We start from the raw sequence: 12,846 nt of genomic DNA, 5'->3' as shown, positions 1-12,846 counted from the left end.
TTTTTCACAGAAATAGAACAAAGAATCCTAAAATTTATATGGAACAACAAAAGACCCCGAATAGCTAAAGAAATCCTGAGAAAAAAGAACAAAGCTGGAGGCATCACACTCCCTGATTTCAAAATACAGTATATTTTGAATCATAGTATATTTGAACTATAGTAACCAAAACAGTATGGTACTGGAAAAAAAACAGACACACAGATCAATGGAATAGAATTGAAAGCCCAGAAACAAAGTCACACATCTATGGTCAGCTAATCTTTGACAAAGGAGCCAAGAACATACAATGGAGAAAAGAAAGTCTCTTCAACAAATGGTATTGGGAAAACTGGATAGCCACATGCAAAAAAATGAAAGTAGACCCTTACCTTACACCATACACAAAAATTAACTCAAAATGGATTAAAGACTTGAATGTAAGACCTGAAACTGTGAAACTTCTAGAAGAAAACATAGGCAGTACGCTCTTCCACATCGGTCTTAGCAACATCTTTTCAAACACCATGTCTGACCGGGCAAGAGAAACAATAGAAAAAATAAACAAATGGGACTACGTCACACTAAAAAGCTTCTGCACAGTAAAGGAAACCATCAAGAAAACGAAAAGACAACTTAACAATTGGGAGAGGATATTTGCAAACCATACATCTGATAAAGGGTTAATCTTCAAAATATATAAAGAACACATGCATCTCAACAACAAAAAAACTAACAACCCAATTAAAAAATGAGCAAAAGACCTGAACAGACATTTCTCCAAAGAAGACATACAGATGGCCAACAGGCACATGAAAAGATGTTCAACATCATTAACTATCAGGGAAATGCAAATCAAAACTACAATGAGATATCACCTCACGCCCGTCAGGATGGCTATAATTAACAAGACAGGAAAAAACATGTGTTGGAGAGGATGTGGAGAGAAGGGAACTCTCATACACTGCTGGTGGGAGTGCAAACTGGTGCAGCCACTATGAGAAACAGTATGGAGATTCCTCAAAAAATCAAGGATAGAACTACCTTATGATCCAGCTATTCCACTGCTGGGTATTTATCCAAAGAACTTGAAAAAACCAATGTGTAAAGATACATGCACCACTGTGATCATTGCAGCGTTATTCACAATAGCCAAGACTTGGAAGCAACCTAAGTGCCCATCAAGGGACGAATGGATAAAGAAGATGTGGTATATATACACCATAGAATACTACTCAGCCATAAGAAACGATGACATCCAGCCATTTGTGACAACATGGATGGACATTGAGGGTATAATGCAAAGTGAAATAAGTCAGAGAGAGAGGGTCAAATACCGTATGATCTCACTCATTAAGTAGTAGATAATAACAACAAAGAACAAACACATAGAGACAGAGATTGGATTGGTGGTTACCAGAGGGGAAGGGGGGAGGGAGGAGGGTGAACAGGGTAATTAGACACATGTGTATGGTGATGGATTGTAATTGGTATTTGGGTGGTGAACATGAGAACATGATACAATCCAGGCAGAAATAGAAGTACAATGATGTACACCTGAAATTTATACAATGTTATAAACCAAAGTTACTGCAATAAACAAAAAATTAAAACAAAAAAATAAAATAAAAACATAGGCATTCATAGATATTTTCTAATTATAATATTTTCTAACAATAAAATAATCTGAAAAATTATTTTCTGGTAATTTTATTAAATAAAAAAAAATATGTAAGGACTTGATCTTGCTTTGGTTGGAGGTTAATTTTCTTTATCAAACATTTATGTCTCTAATCATCTTGACATTTGCCTTGTGTCTACATGCAACATGTGCATCCAAGTATGTTGTGCATCTGCCTCAAGGTCATTCCTAAGGTGTTGTGATTGCCTATTGATTCCATAGGGGAAGCAGAACAAAGAGAAGGCGAGCAAACAAGGTGAGAAGGTGGGTCTCTGAGTGGTCAAGGGATTCACATTAGGCTCAGAGGAGGAGTGCCAACATCAGCCAACCTTTGGCCAAGAATTTAAAAGTAAAAGGCACTAACAATAAAATAGCGGAAAGAGAAATAAAGAATACAATCCCATTTACAATCTCAAAAAAAGAAAAAAATACCTAGGAATAAAACTTAATCAAGGGTGTGAAAGACCTGTACAGAAAACTACAAGACATTATTGAAAGAAATTGAAGAAGACACAAGAAATGGAAAGATATTCCATGCTCATGAATTGGAAGAATTAAAATTGTTAAAATGACCATACTTCCTAAAGCAATCTACAGATTCAATGCAATATCTACCAAAGTCCCAATGACATTTTTCTTGGAAATAGAACAAAGAATCCTAAAATTTATATGGAACAATAAAAGACCCTCAATAGGCAAAGCAATCTTGAAAAAAATAACAAAGCTGCAGGTAGCACACTCCCTGATTTCAAAATATATTACAAAGCTATAGTAATCAAAACAGCATGACACTGGCAGAAAAACAAACACACAGATCAATGGAACAGAATAGAGAGCCCGGAAATAAACCTACACATCTACGGACAGCTAATTTTTGGCAAAGGAGCCAAGAGGAGCTGATAGAAAAAGGAAAGTCTCTTCAATAAATGGTGTTGGGAAAACTGGACAGCCACTAGCAAAAAAATGAAAGTAGACCATTATCTTACACCATACACAAAAATGAACTCAAAATGGATTAAAGACTTGAATGTAAGACCTGAAATCATAAAAATCCTAGATGAAAACATAGGCAGTATGCTCTTCAATATTGCTTTTAGCAATGTTGAATGCCTCTTTGGGTAAGGGAAAAAAAAGAAAACATAAACAAATGGAATACATCAAACTAAAAAGTTTCTGCAAGTCAGAGGAAACTATCAACCATCAAGAAGCCAACCTAACAATTGGGAAAAGGTATTTGCAAATCATATATCTGACAAGTGGTTATTCTCTAAAATATATAAAGAACTCATACAACTCAACAACAAAAAAACGATCAACCAAATTACAAAAGGGGCAGAGGATCTGAACAGACATTTTTCCAAAGAAGGGATGCAAATGGCCAACAGGCACATGAAAATATGGTTAACATCACTGAATTTTAGGGAAATGCAAATCAAAACCACAATGAGATATCACCTCACGCCCATCAGAATGGCTATTAATAAAAAGACAGGAAATAACAGGTGTTGGAGAGGATGTGGAGAAAAGGGAAGTCTCATGCACTCCTGGTGGGAATGTAAACTGGTGCAGCCACTATGAAAAACGGTATGGAGATTTCTCAAAAAATGAAAAATAGAGATATCATATGATCCAGCTATTTCCACTTCTGGGTATTTATTCAAAAAACATAAAAACACTAATTTAAAAGGATATATAACCCCTATGTTCTTTGCAGCATTATTCACAATAGGCAAGACTTGGAAACAACCTAAGTGCCCATTAATGGATGAATGGATCAAGAAGATGTGGTATACATATCTATCTATGGAATGCTACTCAGATGGAATACTACTCGGCCATAAAAAGGACGAAATTGTGCCATTTGTGACAACATGGATAGACCTTGAGAGTATTATGCTAAGCAAAATAAGTCAGACAGAGAAAGGCAAATACCTATGATTTCACTCATATATGGAAGATAAAACAACAACAAACAAACACACAGACACAGAGAATAGATTGGTGTTACCAGAAGGGGATGGTATGGGAGGAGGGCGAAAGGGGTGATAGGGCATATGTGTATGTTGACAGATGGCAAGTAGACTTTGGGCGGTGAAGATGATGTAGTCTACACAGAAGTCAAAATATAATGATGTACACCTGAAATTTATATAATGTTATAAACCAACGTTACCTCAATAAAAAGTTAAATAAAAAGTAAAATAAATATACAAAATAGAAAGTAGTGGAAGGAGGATCTGAAGTTTCCAGGGGCACAGATCAGATGATTTACTGTGAGAACCAAACACAGAAACGCTGGAGAACAAAAATTTAATGGAGCTGGAAGTTATTCTTTCCTCTTCTTATTAATTTCCCCAGATGTGTTGACTTTTCTTCCTTTTTCTCCCTTTGAGTCACACTCTTTACACACACTCCCACACACACACACACATACTATAAACACATTCAGTCAGTATCTTATTCTTGGCTGTATTATTATCAACAATCCTGGAAGTAGACATATCAATCTCCTTCAACCCAAGGAGACGAAAGAAGAGATTTTAGTAAAATTATAAGCCAAAAAACTAGAATTTAGAATTTAGATATCCCAGCAGTGCTCTTGTAGAGGATTCAGATATTTGATACTGTTTATTATAAATGTGCAATGATATAATCCAAGAGCCCCTAAAACTGCAGTTGCTATAATGATCCCCCACCCCATGATGGGTACTCACTTCAAGATTCCAGTGTGCTTCAAGGAAGCTTCCCCAGAACCAAATCCAACATCAGAGCTGAAACAGGGCCAGCTTGACACTCACAAAAAGAACCAGAAAATTGAGTCAGTTAACAGCCAATTCAGGATCGATTTTCCCACAGTCTCTTCAATATGCAAATCAGCTTTATGGGGCTATGTAAACCTTGGAATTGGTAGTCTGCTAAATTGTCCCGCAGTTAGCATGTGAAACAGGAGGCCAGCAGATCTCATTCAGAGGAAAATGAGTGGTGTGTTGGCCGCTCACATCCAATGTGCGGACCAGCCAGGTGCCTTTAACACTGCTGCTCCCGAGAGACACCACTCTGCTCAATCAGAGCCTCATTGTCCCTGCAGATCAGTCAATGTTTCTTCCAGTCTCCCCGACTGTGGCTGGGTAACAGCCCCTTCACTTTGGATTCCATTCTTTCCTCGCACTTGGCTCCTCAGACTGCAGTTTCTAAGCTCACCTTCTCTTGGAATGATGCCTTTACTTTCTCTGCATCACACCTGATGTTTTAGGTTATTGTGCCCGACCCAGGCCTAGACTTTGCCCCCAGGCCCCTAACCTAAGTCAGACACACAACCCTTAGCTGTTCTGAGGGTAGAGTCCAGATATCTAATGTCTACTTTGAGTTTTTCTGCAAAGAAGAAAAAAAAAGTCTGCTATAACTTATTTCTATTTTGTAAACAGAGAATCTGCAGTTGGCAAAAGTAGTATATTAATCTCAGGCTTCCTGACTCCCAGTCCAGCACACTTTACATTACACAGTGTTGCCTCCTACTGTGGCCCTGAGTGAAGAGCTCTCAGCCACCACAGCCCTTCTCTGGGTCACTAAAGAATTGAGTACAGGGTCACGCTGGCCACCACGATCCTTTAAAATCCAATGCTAGATATTTTATCTGGGCATGAAACTAAGACTCAGCCAGTATTATCCATTTCATGTTCATTCATTCAACATCGTTATTTGGACTACACTGGCTGGTTTTGGTAAGTCAGAGAGTAATCACTAAATGACAGAGGCAGCAGTGTAGAAAGTGACAACGGAACATGTACTTCCAGGTGCGGGAATATAAAGGTGCTATTGAACTGGTGGAAAACAGGAACAGAAAATAAAGTAACTGGAAGACCCTGAATTGTGGAATCGCTGTGTAAGGGTATACCAATAAGATGGTAAATACCAGACATATGTCAAAGGAGAAATAGTTTGTACACCAGACATTTGTTTACCTTTCAACCAAATGGAATCAAGTTCACTTTTGTGCCAGATACTCAAAATTAATTTCAAAATTTTTTCATGGTACTTTTCCAAAGTTTCTTTGTGTCTCACAGGAAGTTCTTATTTAACATAACAGTAAAAAAAGTCAAATAATATATATGACATTTTAAAATGCCTGCTTTATTCTTCTTTTGGCCTCATAATAACCTTATTATGTCAATGTTTAATTTCTAGATAATGATAGAATTATATGTGTATTTAACGCAATTACAGCTTAGCTTACTAAAAATTTGGCTTACTTAAAATGCTGAATTTGGTATCTATAAAGTTGAGACTGGAATCAAGGTCTCTAATGCCCATGTCCTTTCTGTCTCTCCTAGGACATCTTCTAGTCTCTCTTACTTATTAAATGTTCCATGAGACGTCCTCACTCCTATGTTAGCTATTAACATATTATCATTGACTGGTCCCTAATTGTTACTGTGAAGTTGCTTAATAATCTTATGAAAAAATGTTTAAAGCTTTGAAATAAGCAAAAGGATGGCTAAGTACCCTTTCAAAGTCATAGCAGAGTGTTTTCAAATAGGCCGACCTCAGTTTTATTTAATTCTCTTCTCTGACATACTATTTATGATTGATTAGTGCACAGAATCTGTAAAGATACATGTTAACTTGCAAATTTTTTGCCTGGTAGAGTTGCAAAATATTTCTGCTTGGTGGAAAAGATAAGTCCAAAGGTTATGATTTTGTTGTTTTGTAATCCATTATATATATGTTATCTCTACTGATTGCAGATTAAATATGGCCACAAATTCTTGAGGAAACTCCCAGTGAGAAGTAGGCTATGTATGCTCTATCCTTGAATCTAGATTGTCCTTGTGACTGCTTTGACCAGTGACCAGTGGAATGCTATCAAAGTGAGGCTGGGCCAGTTTTCGGGCCTAGCCTTTATGATAATGGGAGCTTCCCCTTGTCGTCATTGGGACACCTGCACTAGGGTCTCAGGCATCACTTGGAGCCCACAAGAAGTCTAAGCAGCCCTGTAGAGAAGCCTATGTGCAAGGAGAATCAAAGTCCTTGACAGCAGCCCTGTTGAGCACTCAGTCAATACCCAGCACTAATTTGCATGGCATTTGGTGAGCCAGCTTCCGTGTGAATTTACCAGCCCCAGTTCAGCCTCCCCACCGATGCTGTGTGGGGTGGAGAGGAGGCACCTATGTAAGCCCTTCTTATATTCCTGGACCATAAGAGCCAAAAAACCCTGCTGATTTCAGTCAGTGGGTTTCGGGGTAGCTTGTTATGCAGCCTTAGATAACCAGAATATAATTTGGTTCCTCTGTAAAGACAAAAATAAAACAGGTGTCACTGGCTTTGGGATTGGGTAGCAGGCAAAAGATGGAAGGCTCTCCAGGAGTTTGCTGGTGAGGGCTTGAAGGAGAGTGAGAAAATGTTACTGGATGCTGGAGAAAAGCCATTCTTATCTTGTGGTGGAAAGGTAGGCAGCACCGCCACCTTTGGTAACATGAAAATTGGAAAATATACCTAGTGAACTGATAGATTCGGCTAAGGGGATTTCCAGGGAAAATGTTAAATGTGGCAAGTCATTTCCTTTAGCTTTGTATAATATGGAATAAGTAGGAAAAAATTAGCTTAAAAAAAAAGTGAGGAGTAACTGCTTGATTTTAAGAAAAACTTAGAGGATATATAGAGGAGCCAGGATTTGCTAGGTTCAGAAACTGTTTTGCATCTAAAATCTCTCCAGACAAAAAAGGACTATCAAAGTGAGAAGTCTCAAAGGTGTGTCCATAAGGCCCTTTGATGAGACCTCATAAAGATTTCAAGGCACGCCAAATAATATTCCTAAGACTGTTAACGGCCTGTCTCTTAGACCATCGCTGTGAGGCAAAGGGCCTGATTTTCCCTTCACGACCGCAATGCTTATTTCAAAACCTACCGTCTTCGGACTTACAGATTGCCTTACCCGCAGTCGTAGTACACTGTACAGCATTGCTTCTGACCAAGAAATTTTGTTTTTAAGGAAAATAAATTGTGCCAATGTGCTTATTCTTATGTAATTCATCGGCATTCACATGTTATCCTGAAGCAGCTGGCTGGATGGAATGACTCTTTGAAGATTCAGTTACGATGCTAACAGGGTAGCAATGCCTTGTAGAACTGGGATAATGTTCTCTGCGATGTAACATGTACTCTAAATCAATTATCAATATATGTTTTTTTTTCTTTCCGAAACCAGAATTCGTGGGTCCAAGATTCAAGAAATGACAGTGGCTTATCTCACTATTACCCCTAGCAATCCACTAGCAAGACTTTTGCTTCTTATTCCGGTGATGTTGGGGTCTTGTGGTCCCCAAAGAGGAATGGCTCCATCAGGGGGCACCATAATGCTTCCACCAACCTGGAGTAAGATGATGTCTTATTCTGCCCAGGCTGCCACAACAGAATACCACAGACTGAGGGCTTAAACAATGGAAATTTCTTTTCTCACAGTTCTGGAGGCTGAAAGTCCAAGATCAAGGTGCCTGCTGACTTGTTTGCTGGTGAAGACTCTCTTCATTGTGTCCTTGCATGGTGGAAAAAGAGAAAGAGCTTTCTGATGTCTCTTCTTTTAAGGACATAATCCAACTGAATCAGGGTTCCATTTATGACCCCACTTAACCTTAATTACTTCCTTACACCAAATAGAGCCGAACTAGGGGTGAGGGCTTCAACATATGAATTTTGGGAGAACCCAGTTCAGTCCACAGCACACAGACACTTGGACAATTTGGGCTTCTCATGTCAGCAAATCAACAGGCATAGAAGAATGTTACTCTACTGGCTCACATGACCAAGAAATGTTTGGTTAATATTACATGATGAGGATAAGTAGATGTATGTTTGAAATGCAAGAAATCACCTGGGGTGCTTCTAAGTACTTCCTTGTTCTGTGATAAAAGTCCGTGAAATGCTACAACTCAATGCAGGCAGGACTAATGGTTCAGAAGCTTCTGGAATGAGCCACAATCTCTGCTAAGGGCAGAGAGAATGTGAAATGGGTAATGGAAGAAGCGAGTGATAATTATCATCTATGATCAGGTGTCCAGTTGCAGAAAGCAGGATGGTAATAGTGCTGATTATTTTTCCTTATTTTGATATGAATATATATACCAATCCTTTTTTCTTTTTCTTTCTTTCATTTCTATACAACTAAAATAAGATATATTAATAATCACTAACCTTATATCCCAATAATTAAGTGGCAAGTTAATTTCCCAAAAACCTACCCATCTGTCAGGAATTCTAAATACCTCCCTTAGGTCTCTCTCTAGTCCTTTTCTAATTAGATATAGTGCTGGAAGATACTCTATGTTACACTGAATGATTTGTGGTTTATTTTCCTCCTTCAGAAGGATTAGCAACTGCTAAACAGGTTTTTGTTTGTTTCATTGTTTGTTTGTTTAATGCATCTTACTTGGTGCTATGAGAGGAAAGTTCAAAAGTGCTAAAGAGGACACACCATTGTGCCGACCCAGTGGGATTCCACAAGCAGCGTGAGCCACAAATAAAATTACTGGTGATGAGCAAGCATTGGAGACTCCACTCACTGGTTGGCATACTTATCCCATCTATTTTGTATGACGTAGATAACACCTGTTTGATTGTTAAAATATACTTTTCCATCTGTTCCATTTATCTGTTGCCATATAACAAAACACCCCAGAGTTTAGTGGCTTGGCCTAGATCCTTCCACTCACTATGTGGTTCTGCTCCCTTTGGTATCTGCTGGGCCCTCTTGGTGTCATCCAGCTGGCAGTGGGCCAGTCTGGAGGATCAAGAGAACTTCGCTCACATTTCTGATGCTCCTCGACAGGAATGGCAGAAAGGCTGGGGTCAGCTGAGCCCTCCCACCTGGTCTTTCCGTGTGGTGTGGTCGCTCCAGCAGGGCAGCCAGATTTCTGATATAGTAGCTCTGGGTTCCCAGGGAATGGAATGGAAGTTGTCAGTCTTCTGAACGACCGGGCCTAGAACTGACTTAGCTTCACCTCTGCGAACCTGGACTGAAAGGTGGGAAAGCAGACCCCGCTCATGTTGTGAAGTGGGTCAAAGAAGGTGCAGCATCATTAGTTCGCCACACCACCTTATCTAGTTCCTGAGGCCAGAGCGTTATGATGGTCACAGTAAAGGAACACCTACTGTTGTAGGATAGTGTGTGGGGCCGTCAGAGGGACTTTTTGCTTGTTGGGTCATACATTCCTCTGTAGGGGAGGAAAAACTTCCTTCTGCCCTCTTAAAGAAGTTGTGTGCCTGGGACTGAGAATTAGACATAAGAATCTGACATAAGACAGATTAACAGGAGAAAAGCATACACATTTAATTTAATGTTTTTAGATGTATATGAAGAGTTCTCGTAAGGAAAGTGGAGACTCAAAGAAGCCGAGAGGCTCAAAAACTTATATAATTTTTTAAACAAGAATGATCAATTGTGGAGATGTGACAAGACAAAGGGCCTTGGGCTAGGGCAGCAAATTCTGAGACAGTGACTGGGAAATACATGGGGGAAACTGTTGGAAGATCAGGGTTATTTTAGTAGGTGTGTTTGTACAGGTCCGTTTCAGTGTCTGCTCCCAGTCTCTGGTGATGAGAATGCTCTGCTCTTCCTGGTCCAGGGAGGGTACCTTTCTCATGGGAAATTTGGTGACCTGCTATTAGGTAGAAAGAGGGAGGTCAGAGAGCCCTTCCTGCATCTGCTGCTTCTTGGGTGCCCTCAGCTCAAAATAATCAATATTCCAAAGGGGCATGTTTTGGGGTGGTGTGTTCTGAACCCCTTCACCTTAGTAGCTACTGGTTTTGTGCATGTTAACTAATATTACTTTTTATCATCCATGTGATTTGAGAGTGCTTAAGGGATAAATAAATTAAATAAGTAAATAAACAGAATTTCAAATATCAAATAAACAAGTAAGCATTAGTCCTGGGTCAGTGCTTCCTCTTTCCAAGGATGGTTATTTTAAACAATCTTTCAGAATCTTGCACCAACGGAATTACTACGTTAACTAGACTGTCTAACACAACAGGGAAAACTATTCAATAAGGGTGAGGAACCACATTCAAGTGTTTACCGTGAACTTAGGTGTGTATTGATATGCATATTTGTCTATAATGCCAATAAACTTTGCCTATTTTGCAACCAAAAAACATATACATGTCTGAAGTCCTTGGCTTCTGCTTTTGAGATTGTCTCTACTGGTAGCAGGTTTTAGCTACTGCTGCCTATTAGTTCAGAATCAGAGTTAGTGGTCTGATTCCTGCTATAGGGTCATCTTGACTCTTTGAGATGTTTATATGTAAAATCTCCTCTCCCCAACTCTAACAACCTCAAGTATGAGCATGAGTCTCTGACATTTTATTGCCCTCAATTTCATACTTCTTTTTCTGTTTTCCTTAGATTTCCTTATAGAATAACATTCAGAGAATTTTTGAAAAAATTATATCAGGGCCGGTCTTCCTCAGCAAGAAGAGGAGGATTGGTGTGGATGTTAGCTCAGGGCTGATCTTCCTCACAAAAAAAAAAAATTATAATCTTAAGATCAAGAGGAAGTATGTTTACTTCCAGGCATCATGCTAAGGATTAGACACAATCTAGGACATTAAATGAAATGGGGTATTACAGTTATCTGCATTTTTAAAATGAGGAAATAGAGACACACACTATTAATTAAGTTGCCCAAGTTTTAGAATACAAAAAAGTATAACTGTTGACAAGGCCCTGCATTGTCTGGTCTCTGCTTGTGTCTTCAGCCTTGTCTGGAATGGTCCTTCACCTGCATTTTAGCCGAATGATCTGCAGTGATGCAGAAACAACTTTACAGGGTGCAGGGAACTGACTCTGAACGTGTTCCAAAGATCAAGAGATGGCAAAGAGATATTCATTGTATGTCATTTAAAATGGGTCAAGTGTCTGGGATACACTCTAGTTTAGTGAATTATTTTTATGTTTGTAAATAAAAGAATAACATAATGACTTTTGGTCTGTCACATGAGACCTCGATCCCCCTAACTCTAATTTTCCTTTTACATGAGAAGTTCAGTAAGTATCTACTCTCTTACCGGGATTTTGTTAGTGTTTTTATTTGTTTTCAGAAACCTAACACTCATGGTCCATGTGAACAACCATACTCCACTCCTTTGCCTCCCCTTCCCAATCCCCACGCCCTGTCTCTTACGTGCTAGCTGCAGATTCCAACTAGGTTTATCCCTTTTTTCACATCTCTCTTGCCACTCGAAAACACACAAGTATATAAACACATGCAAAATGAAAAACAAAGAAACAAAAATAATACTGGAATTTACACTCATGTTATAGGATGCCAGAGAGAAAATTTGTAATCCCTAAACCATGTAATTAATTCTTAAACCACATAGATTGGAAATAAAATAACATAACTGTTAAAATGGCAACAAAAATTATGATTTTAAGGCTATGCTCATGCCTCTACCAACAAAAGATATAATTATTCACCAGTTGCAGGGGAATAAATAAAATAACAAATGAGATAATTTTTAGGATAATTAGTAGACAAGTTCAATAACATATGCATTATATCCCCAACTTATATGAAAATATTAAAAGTGTGAGGTATATACTTTGTTTTAGATAAATGGATACCTTAAGTACATATATTCTTGGGTCTTTCTAAACACTAATGAAAAGCTCATGGGGTTTAGTCAGTCAAGTGTGAGACACCTCACATGATACAGCAAAGTGTTAATACTGGGTCTCTCTGCTTCTACTCCTGCCTTCCCATGGTCTGTTCTCACATAGCATCTAGGATCCTTTTGGAACATAAGCCATGTCAGTGTCTCTCCTATACTAAAACCCTGCAATGACTGCCCACTCACTCTGACTAAAAGCCAACACTCTTACAATAGTCTACATGAACTCCTTGCCTGCTCCCTGACTCCTGTCATATCTGACCTGATGCTTTCTGTATAGGGTATTTGCATTTGCACTACATGCTCCCTCCACCTAGAATACTCTTCCCCTTGATTTGTCTGCGGCTTATCCTCACCATCTTCAGGTTTCTGCTCAAAAATCCTATCCTTGATGAAGTGTAGGCGACGAAAATCTTTTCCTCTCCTCTTTTATGTTCTGCATCTGGGGTCCTGGAAATTAAACTAAAAAAAGCTAGATTAACAGGAGAAAAGGTATACAGATTTTTTGATGTTAATATTTT

The sequence above is a fragment of the Diceros bicornis genome, chromosome 36, assembly GCF_020826845.1.
Source record: "Diceros bicornis minor isolate mBicDic1 chromosome 36, mDicBic1.mat.cur, whole genome shotgun sequence".
NCBI lineage: Eukaryota > Metazoa > Chordata > Mammalia > Perissodactyla > Rhinocerotidae > Diceros > Diceros bicornis.
The sequence above is the reverse complement of the archived record's forward strand: the minus strand, read 5'-3'. Positions refer to the sequence as shown.